Source organism: Mycteria americana, chromosome 2, assembly GCF_035582795.1.
Source record: "Mycteria americana isolate JAX WOST 10 ecotype Jacksonville Zoo and Gardens chromosome 2, USCA_MyAme_1.0, whole genome shotgun sequence".
Classification (NCBI taxonomy): Eukaryota; Metazoa; Chordata; class Aves; order Ciconiiformes; family Ciconiidae; genus Mycteria; species Mycteria americana.
In genome coordinates, this window is record NC_134366.1 from 138026369 (window position 1) to 138038811 (window position 12443).

At 37.9% G+C, this 12443-nt stretch overlaps 1 long non-coding RNA gene across 1 annotated transcript in view; it reads left to right on the forward strand.

The window, feature by feature from the left end:
• The first annotated feature begins 8496 nt into the window (after positions 1-8496).
• The window catches only part of LOC142406792 (uncharacterized), a 63828-nt gene continuing 59881 nt past the window's right edge, over positions 8497-12443 (forward strand). Inside the window, exons 1-2 of the long non-coding RNA XR_012774700.1 lie at positions 8497-8554; positions 8637-8731. This is a non-coding gene — a long non-coding RNA (uncharacterized LOC142406792). The remainder of the gene's footprint in view (positions 8555-8636; positions 8732-12443) is intronic.

The following is a 12443-nucleotide window of genomic DNA, read 5'->3' on the forward strand; positions in this document are numbered from 1 at the left end:
ATCCTTCAGTTTCTGCTCACAGTAGAAAGATTTACGGGGAGAAGGACTTCTTTAGATGACTCTTGCTGTCTCATGAGAAATACTATATGTGGATTTACAGATCTACCTAATTTTTATGCCTGTACACTCCTCCTTAAAAGGATTGCCAGCTTTGTCAAACAGTGAGGTTCGGCTACAGTTAGCTTTTCCTTCTCTTGGAAAGAATACATTGACTTTGACTGGTTTGCCTTTTGTCAGCCTGGTCTTTAGGGCTCTGAATCTCATCCTAAAGCCCGCTCTGTAGACGGCAAAGTAGAAAATGAGTGTTCATTGCCTGAGCACTGCACTGCTTTAGCTAAAACTGAGAAGACTTCATTCTATATTGTAATAGGTCTGGCAAAAAGAAGCCAAGAGCCTCACAGGGGGCCAGCTGGTTTTTGGATCTCAGTCTGAGTTTGCTTCTGAGCTTTTTCTTAATATCACAATGGGCTCTTGCTGTGTACTTCTAATGCCTCAGCAATGAAGTCAGGGTATATTATGCCATCTGTCCAGGAGTCAACACTGCAGGTCAAGCTAATTTAAACTGGCACTTTTCATCTCCCTATGCCTGTATGCATTACATTTAATAGTTTAAGTGAGTGATTGTATCTCCTGACCCTGCAACAAAGGACAAAGCTCATGTTTGTATTTTTTCATTATCTTTAGTTGTCAGCGATAGGGACATTTGATCCTTTAATGCAAAATGTAGTTAAATCAGTGACTGATAATCAACTTTTGTTTTAGGAATGGTTGGGTTTTTTTAATTATTTTTCACCGCCCCCTTCTATCTTTTTTTTGAAAGGTAAGTAAGTAAGAAGACAAATTTGTGTATGTTGGAATTTTGTAAATTTAATCCTGGATTGAAAAGTTTAAATGTAAAAATCAAAACTATTATTTCTTCCTCACATTGACAGTTAAAAATTTATGTGGGGAACTGTTTGCCCTGTGGCAAACTGAAGAGTTAAGTGATGATCCTGGAGCAAAATTATGCTCATAAATACTTTGGATGCTATCAAAAGAGCAACCTCTACATCATTATTTCTCATTTGAGCTCTGCAATGAACTTTGAGGTGTTAAATGTATAGACATGATAGGTGAATTGTCAGAATGGAGGTTTGATAAATGAAAAATGTGCATAATAGTATAATAGATGTTGTAAAATCAAGGGAAACTTGTCTGAGGATTAGTACTCAGTTTGATTTGTCCCTCATGTTTTTCCTCCTTCTTTCTGCTCTTTCTCTGACTTGCTATTTCTCCGGGCCACCACATTTCCAGCATTTTCCTTTTTCTATCCCCAGAGAAATAGAATCGTTGCTGAGGAGGGAAGGGGAAGAAAGACCACACACAGTATTTATTTCTTAAACACATTTGAAGTTTGGAACAGGAATACTGTTCATGTGATTAGGTTGTCAATAAGCTATTTTCCCTCATTTACAAAAATGTTATACAACTACGATCACATAAATCTATCTCCTGCAGCCGTACTAGCCCAGGGCACCAAAGTTATGACTGTTGATCTGAAGTTAATTTCAGAACCAATTGAGGTATATCTATGCAAATTAACTCTGTAGACAGATATATGGGTTGTTAGTTTTTGTTGCAATAAAGAATCTTCTTCTTAGAGAAAACCTAGTTCTATCTGATGGCCATGGCCAGCTTTTCGTGATGTGAACCTTTTGTCATTAATCAAAGCCGTGGCACCATTCAACACACACATACACACACACACACGTCTAAATGTTAAGAAATGAGAATAAATACTTTGAGCCTCAAACACTACAATGGGGCAGAAAGAAGAGCCCTCCTTGTCATCCAAGAGACCCTGAAACTGAGAAAAACCAAAGGAGAAAAGGTGACTGAGCCAAGAGCAAGCATGCAGAGTAAAGGTACCGCCTGTCTAAGGTAGAGCTTATAGCTGAAAATGTTTGAACTGCCAAAATTAATGTTTTGACAGAAAGTTATTAATTTCACACCTAATTTCACACCTACTATCTATACTAGTGATGTTAGATTTAGTACAAGGAGCACAAACATATTGAATCACTCATTAACAAGGGTAGAAGGAACAGAAAACACAATATGCAGTAGGTATTTTTCATATAATACTGAATGTAATTTCATATGCATGTCCTTATACAAGGAAATTTCTGTGCAACAAATAGGTACAAACAGGACAAATAACAAGATTTTTAATTAGGATTAAAAAATTGGAAAGAACTATAGTTATTTCAGAAACATTGGCAATATTTTCAGTATTAACCCTTATATTTTAATACTGTTTCTCATATCTACTGCATCTGAAATATACTGAAATTTGGTAATACTGATTTATGGTTTATTAATCAAAATGTCACTGTAAAGTAATTCTTACCATTATTGTGAGTTAAATATTGTATTCTTGGTAAAGGTTACCTGTCCAGAAGCTAAACTCATAATTGAGAAGTAGGACTAATGGCATATTAGACTATTGGTGAAAGAGGAAAATTATGAGAAGCTATAATGGTGACTTCATTGGCTGTTATAAATCTGGCAGTGTAATGATGTCACATAGAGCTGTGTCTTTAAAAAGACATTAAATTAATCCGGTAAGGCAAGACAAAAGTGGCTTAGAATTACCCGTTAATATTAATCCAGAGCACACTGTAAAATAAACTCAAAGTCAATTCGTAAAGAAGGGCCTTGGCAAATGTAATGAATAAGTACAGAAACTCCCATTATCAGTAATAAAACTGTTTAAAAAATTGAAGAATGAACTTTTATTAGTTTAAATGTGTTGTACTTACACAGCATGATAGAAAAGTGCAGTACTTATTCATGCTTGCAATTCTAATGTATCTAAAACACAGGAAGGACCATTGCAAAAGAGCATTTAGAGAGAAGAAGGAAGGGACTGGTACTCATTAGAAGCAAAATAAGTCAGAAGTTTTTGTGGGAGAAGCAGTGCTGGAAAGTGATTTGGCCTCCTTTGCTTCCAGCAGACTAAATGATGTTATTCTACATTATAAAAATGGACTTAACGACTGGGCATTTTCCTTTAATTCAGCCTAATTCCTGCCTGTTGTTGTGTTCAGCCCCTGCTGCCATGGCAGCACATTTCCACCCACGAAGCACTGGAGTCATTGATAACAACCACCGTCGATGGACCATATGGCAACTGTCCCCTATGCTTCCTAGAGCACTGTTCCCCACAGAAGACGACACGCTCTGGATTTTGCCTTGATTGGCATGGCATAATGGGTCCTGCACAGGAATCAGGAATTTCCTACACAACTTTCGGAGATCCTTTCTAGCTCTGTTTTTCTATGGACAGACTTTCTGTTTCATAGTCCCAGCTGAACTGAGGGCGAGCTTGCTCTTTTGCATTTCCTGAGAGAGGAAGCCTGTTGAGGGAGTTGCTGCCCAGGACCCCAGGGTTCGGGGAGCTAGGCCTCCAGAAGACCTTTTTAGAGCACAAAACAGCAGCCAAGCCCATGGCTCTCACTCTGCTTGTCTTTGTGGTAATTCACCTGCCTGTTTTGTCTCAGACAGTCTTGGATTTATGAAGTTTTACACTCTGTGTATATATCATCCATAGATTTTTGAGTGGGTGAAAGCGAAGCTGTTTATGTATCATTTACATTATTCGTTTTCCTTCCCGAAATGCTCATTTGAAACACGGCAAACAACAGAATGGTACCTTACTGCATTGCACTCTGAAGAATTCTGTGAACTACCAGTTGGTAATATAGCCCTGTGTTCATTTTTTCCAGCAGATAAAAATGCAGCAGAACAAAAAATTCATGGGATGTGGAGCCTGCAAATCCTTTTTGTTTGCATAAGCTTTTGGGAACAGAAGATTTTGTTTTCCCTGCACATCTGACTTTACATGAATTTTGCTTTTTAGGAAGAAAGGACATTCTGTGGTTTGGTCTGCAGATGGCTAAATGGATGATCGTCCCTGTGGGCTTTATAAAGCAGGCTTTTGGCTTGGTTGGGAATACCTTCTTAGGAGATTGATGCCAGATTTTTTTTTCCCCTCTACTGTGCATGGTGCTCTGCAGATCTATCTTTGGAACAAGTCACATGCCAGTTGCTTGAGAAAGGAGATCTATTGGTAACTGACATTACAAAGAGTCCACAGAAGATTAAAAGAATATTGTTCTTTCTTCTGCTGTTCTTTTATCTTCCTCTCTTCTCTGAGAGCTTTTGTAAGTTTATTTAGTAGGCAGAGATATGGTATGTAATAAATAAGGGTATTTTATAACAAGCTTCTGGCAAAAAATATACTGGAATGACTGATACTTGATGAAATATGAAAGAAATAAAGTGAAAAATATACAGAAATATTTGGCTAGGTATAGACATTAATAGACATTATTTGTTGAAATTCCTTCTCAAAATCAGGAAATGATCAGAAATCATTAGGATTGATGCTGTTGCAATATTAATATATTTTCTAGCTGTTAAAATTTTAAGCCTTTCTCCCTGTTATGTAGAAACTACAGAAATGTAAATCTTATTTACTGTGCATGACCAACAAACAAATTAGCCAAAGACAACCTTCAGTCTTATCCCTCTTCCCTCGAGAAATTTAAATTAATAGGATGCTTTTAATATAATGTTAAAGGGGAAAAATAAAAGGAAAAAAACCCTATTATATAGCTTCGAGACAGAATAGTTTGAGCATTTTTTTCCAGTAGTGACATACTGCCATGTAGTGGCACCTTATCTCAACAATTACTTCTTTTTTTGTTTAACAAACGTGTGGTTTTTTCCTTCAGTCAATCATGCCTGGTAAGCAGATGTTGCTTTAAATAGTACAACCAAAAATGAATTGGGTGCTAGAGGCTCAGAAGACTGTTCTGCTTTCAGAAACTGGAAAGCCCATTTGGGATTTGGGAGCATGCACAGTCAATCTGAGTTCAGAGTTGGAGACAAGTTGTGTTCTGCAGCGTTATTCTCTTCCTGGCGTATCCTGCTTCGTGCTGGTGTTGTAGGGCTTGTTCTGCACTTCTCACCTCTGTCTGTTGCAGTGCAAGTGCTTGGGATGATGAGTTGAAGTTGTGGTTTAGTCCAAGAGGGTTATAGGGGTGTCAAAGCCCACTGCTGTCTTTGAGACATTCATAAAGAGCCAATGGCTGCTGTAGCATGTTAATACACAGCCATTTTACACAGGAACACCTTTTGAGAAGTTTTGCAGCTTTCCTTCCAAAAAATGACTTTGCCTGCTTAGCTGGAAGGTTTTTTACACGCGCCATCACTATGAATTTTTTTCCTATGTTTATTTTCTTACAAAGGTACAGCTGACCCCATATATTTACAAGCAATAGATAAAAATACTTGGATAATAATTAAGGACATAATTTCTGTTCTATAAACTGGCTTGGTTTGATTTTAATAAGTGCTGAACTCAATCCATCTGGAAGTGAGGGCCTAGTTCCTTCAAACAGATAAACACACCAGAGACTTTGTACAGCTAAGATGCCTGCAATTTTTTATTAGCTAGTAGAGAGGCTGTTTTTTTTAACATAGTTAACATTGAAAATATGATTTGATTCTAAGCTTAAAGGAGAAGTGCAAATTCTAAACCGCAGGCTTTGTTAAGGCTTTCTAATTCCATTCCAAGTATTATGGAAGTCTGATGTTGAATAAGGCCAAGTCATCTTTTAATTCCTAAACTGGCTCCAATAGAAGGCTAGAAACTCTTTGATCTATGTAAAAGAGAAGATCACCAGGGAGAAGCCTCTGCTTCTTTTTGTCCAAATGTTGCAAGCAGAGTCTCTAGGCTATAGCTAACAACTCGAATTATATTTGTTGTTGTCTTAGACAGACTTGTTGATTTGCATATAAAAGGGATTTCAACAGCAATATCAGCTCTTTCATGGGATTTGCAATGAAGGAAAAAGGCTAGTTAAATTTTTGATCTAATAGACTGGCCTGCAGTGATGTCATGTAATTAGTGTCTAGTGGTGTAGATATTTCCTGATGTCATATTTCTAAAGTTACCTGGTATGTACATACCAAGGCTGATAAAAGCCATACAAAACTGGAGCATAGAAACTTTTCCAAAATGAGGCTAAAGGCATGGAAATAGAATAGAACAGAACAGAACAGAATAGAATAGAATAGAATAGAATAGAATAGGTTTTCCTGAAAGGAAGAAAATCTCTGGAAAGCTTATTCTAGGAGGAATAAGGGAAATTCAGCCTCAATACATGTGTAAAGTTTGTAGAATACAGTTTCTAGCAAGGTCTCCAGAATTTTTCTCATTGGTCATTGTAGAGGTAAATAGAAAGTAGAGAAGTAGGCTGAAGAGCAGGTCTGATTATTTAATAGGGAACAATGGGAAGGAAATATATGATTTGTAAAGAAGGCTATTCGCATCAGCTTATGTTGAAGGCATTTAGTTTTATTTTGAGTGAAGTGGGAGGTACAGTACCTTGCAACAGCACTGTTGTCTGTCTTATGACTGAAGTGGTTATACTTCTCATAAGCAGAAAAGTTATTTATAATCACCTGTAAAAATAGCCTACAAGTAATTTTTCTGCATAGCACACTCCTGTAATAACCTTCTTTTTCCAGAGAAGGCCAAAGAGAGTTTCATGAACAAACCTTCCCAGTCTTTGTTTTCTCCCTTCCATTGGCAGATGGCAGTGGGGGCTTGGAGAGGAAGGAAGAATCGTTCTTGCAACCCAGACCTTGCTGTTCTCTCCTTGAGGGATGCACAGGCAATGAGTTGTTGTCACAACCAAGTGCACGTACGAGAGGCTGCCCTACAGAAGGATGATCAGCAACCATGTGATCAGACTAGGTTGGTGCTTATCTCTTCATGTCACTAGATTCCTTGACAACATGCTAAGGATGATACTTGAATTCTCACCATTATTCCCATTTGACCATTATCTTATTTCCCTTTTAATGATAGGGAAAAAAAATCATAATTCAGCTCACATGAGTGAACTTTATCCCTTGAAGCCTTACGTCTTCCTTCTCAGTATGAAATATAGCAACCGTGGAGGTAAATGTACATTTTTAACTGGAACAGTGAAGATGCAAACTAGACTAGAATTTGTTTCTGGTATTAAATACAATGCTTCAGCATGTTAACTTTTACTGTTTCCATAAGAATGATGTAACATTGACCTCATATTAAAAGCTAGTGCAAAGTACACCTGCTCTTCTCCAACTGGCAACTCAGTCCTTTTAAACAATGGGAACATGTTGCTTTCCTGTCTGCTATTCTCAGAAAGGCCTCAAATACTATCTTTGCCTCAAATACTATCTTTTTATGCCTCAAATACTATCTTTTTAGACTGATGTAGTTGGAAAAAATAAAGGATGTAATCTCTTCCTGCAAACTTTGCCTTCATTATCTATGTAATGAGTAATTGTTAGAATATAGGGCCTGCATAATCTTAATGACATCTGAAGAGTTCAAAGGAAAGTCTATAAAGTTTCTCATCACTGCTTAAGTTGTCAAATCATAGAAAATAGTCCTGGAAAAGACCTCAAGAGGTCATGAAGTCCCTAAACTAAGATCAGCTATACCTATCTTTTTTCCTGAAAGATATTTGTCTAACCTTTTCCAGTGGTGGAAATTCCGTGACCTTCCCAGAAAATCTATTCCAAAGCTCTTTCTTAATGTTTAACCTTTGATGCTGTCACTGCTTGTTCTTTTCACCATGAGCAAGTAGAACAGATGATTTTCTTCTTCTTGACAAGAGCTTTTCATGTAATTGAAGGATGCGATGATCTTTCCCCTCTTTGCCAGCAAACTATTTTTCTGTCTTTGTGTTTTCTAATCTCTAGCCATTTTCTTTGCTCTTTTCTGGAGAGGTGATGAAGCAAAAAGATTTGATATCCTCCTTCTAACCCTGTTACCCTCCTTTCAATCTTCCTGCTAGTCTAGCAAGGAGAATAGAGATAAGGCTCTTAGGATCATCAGGCTACCTGAAGGATTTGATCTGGCATTGTTGACTATTTTTACTTTTGTTTAGTTAGCTTTTTGCTTTTGCTGCTGTTTTTTAAATGTTTTTATGTTGAAAATAAAATCAGTGATGCAACTTTAAAAAAAATATTCTTCAAAAAAGTTTTGTAACTTCTGTCTTGCTGAACACATTTCTGTCTGCCTGACAAGGATAGGTTAGACCTGCCCCCTTACATTGAAAGCTTTGGTTACCTTGGTTGCCATATGGTCTGCATCTGTAGTTAACTGTATTAGTTAACTTTGGTTAAAATATCATCACCAAGGCTCTGATTTAAACCATTACCATAAAAAAACCCATTATTTTTAGGGCATGTCATTAGGGACATCATATCCCTTTGGTTCCTGCAGCCAGTTTTTTTCAAAACATTTTGCCTTGTTTAGAGCTTTAGAATCACCTTTGTATTGAAACTTCACAGTTACTTAGCAGCAGGGTTTTTGATTCATTTTGTGTCTGCATTTTGTCTATTGCCTGAACTCCACCCATTTCCACTGTGAAGCACAGGTCACTGCTTTTTTCTTTTTCCCTAAGCAGCTGTCCTCCTGGCAGTCCTTGTGGTGAACTTCTTCCAGGTTTGTTTCAGTTCTTGAACTCTACAGGACTGAGCCAAAAACTTTGTCATATAAGTCCCATTAATAATCATCTGTTTCTCAGGCTCATGGGATCAGTCTTCTGTTATGTGCTCTGACGGGAAACTCCTGAAGCCACGCCTGATGGGTGATCCTGTAACGTCTGTTCTGGGACTGCTGGTAAGTCATTATCAATTGACATGTTGTTGCCTTGCTAATGCAACCTGTGGACAAGAGATTAGCTGGAACTGGTAAATGTAAAACTGAACGTTTAGTGTTTGGCCTTTGAAAAAGTGTGGCACAATAGCAAAAGTATGTGTCAAAAATGGATGCCTAAATTAGACCTTGAAATGAATTCCCCCCCACCCCCCACCCCCCCCGCCCAGTAAAGTTAAGTAACACTTAGTACTTGCACGACTTTGTGATAGAGAAAGAAATTATTTCTTTTAAGCTTACTCTGTGGTCATATTTATTCTGTGTGGTTCCAGCTGAAAACTGAGGGTATATCCAAGCTATATTTACCTGGTCAGTCAGGCACCAGATTAACTGTGTGCCCAGGGACAGACTTGCTTGCATTCAACAAACCAGTCACTGCCTAGCTATATAGGCTTGCACTGAGCTTTGAATCAGTTGCCCATGGAAAATCTTAAATCCAAGCACACTGCTTCAGCATGAGCTGAAGATCAGCTTCAGGCAGTCTGAATGAACTGGTTGTTGATAAGGACCAAGCCAGCTGCTGCCTAGTCTAGAGTGGCACTTCTAAATCACAGCGCTCTCGTGACGTGGTTGCTAGCTGTGTGCATGGTGGCTGGGTCAGCATATAAAATATATTTTACATATATATATATGTATGCATTTTTATATATATAAACCAGCAGTTTTTGGACTTCTGAGTTAAGCAGAGCACTTGGGAGCATTTTGTTGCTCTGAATCCCTCGCTTGTGGCACCTATTGGAACACATTAGTCCTGGGCAGGCATGTTGGACTTCCTTCCATACATAAATCCGGCTTTGGTGCATAAAAGAACATAAAAATAAAAATGTAAAGGACTTAAGTCAGATAACAGTCTGCGTATTTGAAATTGCTTTAGCCTGGAAAATCAGTTTCCGGTCTTGAGACCACCTTTAATGTGGCTGTCAAAATTAGCTACCAGTCCTTAAGGATGTCTATGTGACATTTGTGAGGAACCTTTCTGATTTTTCATGAGCCTTGTCTGGAACTAAAGGCAATAAGTCCTTTCCCTTCCCCCTTCCCAATGCCTTTTGAGATGCAAGTGTTCATGTATGCATCACCACAGTACTGAAGTCCAAGAAAGCAAAGCCTTGAGACCAGGGGCTTTGAGAAATGTCAGTAAAGCCATATATACATCTTGCTTTTATATGTGGAAAAAAATAATGGTTTCCTCTCATATTTGAATTTGAGGGGAAAAGAGAATTTTCAAAGGCATGAAAGAGTTCAGTCTTCTGAGCATGAATATCTAAGCAAGATGTGATCCTAAAATGACAAGGAGTCAACATCTGGGTATGTTTTCCCACATTAGCAACTGCTGTCCTAAACTGTGCTGTTGTATGTGATGTTAAACAGCTGCTGAGTTTCACCCCAGAGGTAAGAATATTCTGTATCTCACTTATATTTTGGTTTTTTAGAACTTTTGAGATGAAAAGCTCTCAGAGAAGGTGTAAAGTAGTAGCACTGAAACTGCACTGTACTTGGTACCCAAAAATCATGTTTTAATTCAAGAAAAAGCTGCTGACATATTATAATGCTTATTCTTGGCACTACCGTATTACATTATCCAACCACCGTTTCTCATTATCTACATACCAAATTGTTCAAGTCAGTAATTTGAGTCTGTCCCCACCATGTACTAGTGAAATACCATACAAATAGCTGCCACAAATATTAACAGCTGGTCCACTTCAAGGTGCTGTTGCCTTTGTCTACAATTTACAGTAAGAATGAAATGTATCCTGCCAGCAGCATCAACCCATCCTGCATGCTGAAATGCCTGGTGGCTTTTGAAGCTGTATGTGCAAGTAAGGTTTCTTACCAATCTGTTTTTGGGGGAAGGAAAAAGGTTGTATAGGGTCAGGGAAAGAATTCTTTGGGAGTTGTTCATATTTAATAAAATTACACTCAGGAAGTTTAGAATGGATAAAAAAGACGAAGGTTTTGTAAACTACGCAGGCATTCTTCCTGTAGTGATTATACACAGGATACTGAAATGTAGCACACCAGTGCCTGCGGTTTTTGTCTTCATTTCTGTGTCTTAAATGAGATGAATCATGCTACTATAAAGAAAAGACATGACTGTAACACATCTGCACTGAGCGGCACTTTCACATCTGTAATTCCCCGAAACCCTCATGACTTTGTATACACATTCGTAACAAAGCAGAAATACTATTTCGTATGTACTTACACACAGAAATAAGATGCAATGGTGGTCTCTTACAGAAGAATTACTAAAGTGAGAATTATGGGTGCCACTTCTTTCAAAAGTTTCATAGTAAAAGTTTCTTTTCAAGGTGACCTTGTTTTCTAAATCAAGCTGGAAACAGTTAACCACTTTCCTGATTTTAAGACCAAACTTAGCTCTAAGTGCACTTGCAAAACCGGTGGCTCTGGAGTTAACTTTCTGTTAACTAATGTAGTTCAAACCAATCCTTTGCGCAATTATATCATTTTTTTCCTTCAAAATGAGCTCATAACTTTATTCCATAAGAGGATACTGTGAGATGCTGCATTCCAGTTTGTCTGAACTGAATTACTGCAAAGGATCTGGCTTGCAGTGTGGAACTGTGAAGGATATTTTAAAAATTCTTTCAAGTATAGATCTGTAGGTATCTCTTTCCTAAAATTTGTGGAAGAACATAACTGAAAATGGTATGGAGACATTTATGCTGCTTATTAACTATGTTGTGCCTGAATTGTTGCCATAAAAGAAAAATCAAAGGCTGGATTCAAAATGAGATTATTGAGGTACCTGGAGGTATATTTTGAGCTGATGGAACCCACTGAGTATACTAGGGTTGAAAAAGAGTCTTGACCAGCCACTTTTGCCCTCTTTTTCCTTAGCCTTGTTTGAGCAAAAGCACGTGAGTGCTCTCACAGTGAACCAGACAGGGCAAAGGTTCACTTATTTACTACTTTAAAATAATAAAATAATCTGCAAACAAGCATAATTTACCTGATATGCATGTTAGTAAATTCTGCTCTACTGGGCTCTTTACTTTCCCTCACTGTAGGCACTTTTGGAATTGTAATTTGGTGCTGTAAGTCTTACTCCACAGTAAGTGGTACTCTTAGAGTCACAAGGAAGTCCTACAAAGCATTCTCTCCCCCTTAAAGAATATTACTCTGTATTCACCTCACATAACACGACCTCTTTACAGATTACAAACGTCATTCAAGTCAAACCAGTCTGGTAGTGAGTCTCCTCTAAATAAACTTTCTTTTATTCCCTTGGTCTTAAAGTCTGTTCACTGTCTCTTTATTTTCTTTGCTCTTTTGTGTGCAGCTAAGATTTATAAGGACTGCTGTTACAAGTTATATGTTTTCTTACATCAGTCCTTTTGGTCTCAAGACCTTGGTACAGAGAATTTACAGTGGCCATAAAATGGACCCCCCAAAAATACGACCCACCTTTGCAAATGTTCTGAATTTGATGTAGAAAACCAGTGGGATGAAAGGCTGTTCCCATTATTCTCCGTGTAGAAAACCAGCTCCTGACTACCATTAAAATTAGCAAGGAGCTTACACCAATTCTCTTTTTAGAAGTTAGAGGAAATTTTCACCACTGTAAGAGTCTTCGTCTGTACCTTTGTAGAGAGCCAAGGTGGCTTGAGATCTGAGAAACTTTCGTCTTCAGGAAAATGCAAGCACGGCTCCC